Genomic DNA, 258 nt, shown 5'->3' with positions numbered 1-258 from the left:
ATGAATCGAAGTAACAAAAGCAATTAGCAATAACTGCCAGAAAATGTGGATCATATTCACAAAATTTTATTATCTATATCCATTTCGCGATGATTATTGCGTATTGCCAATCGAACGATAATGGAATGTTTTTTCCTCATTAGGTGTGAATAAAACGGTTGTATGCGGACACCGGATTAACAATTAGCGGACTGTAATTGGCGTGTTTATTTGTGATTCAGGCATGGCGGACTGCAATTTAACTACGGAAATGCAAGG

This window comes from Penaeus monodon, chromosome 27, assembly GCF_015228065.2.
Source record: "Penaeus monodon isolate SGIC_2016 chromosome 27, NSTDA_Pmon_1, whole genome shotgun sequence".
Taxonomy (NCBI): Eukaryota; Metazoa; Arthropoda; class Malacostraca; order Decapoda; family Penaeidae; genus Penaeus; species Penaeus monodon.
This window is presented reverse-complemented; position numbering follows the sequence as displayed.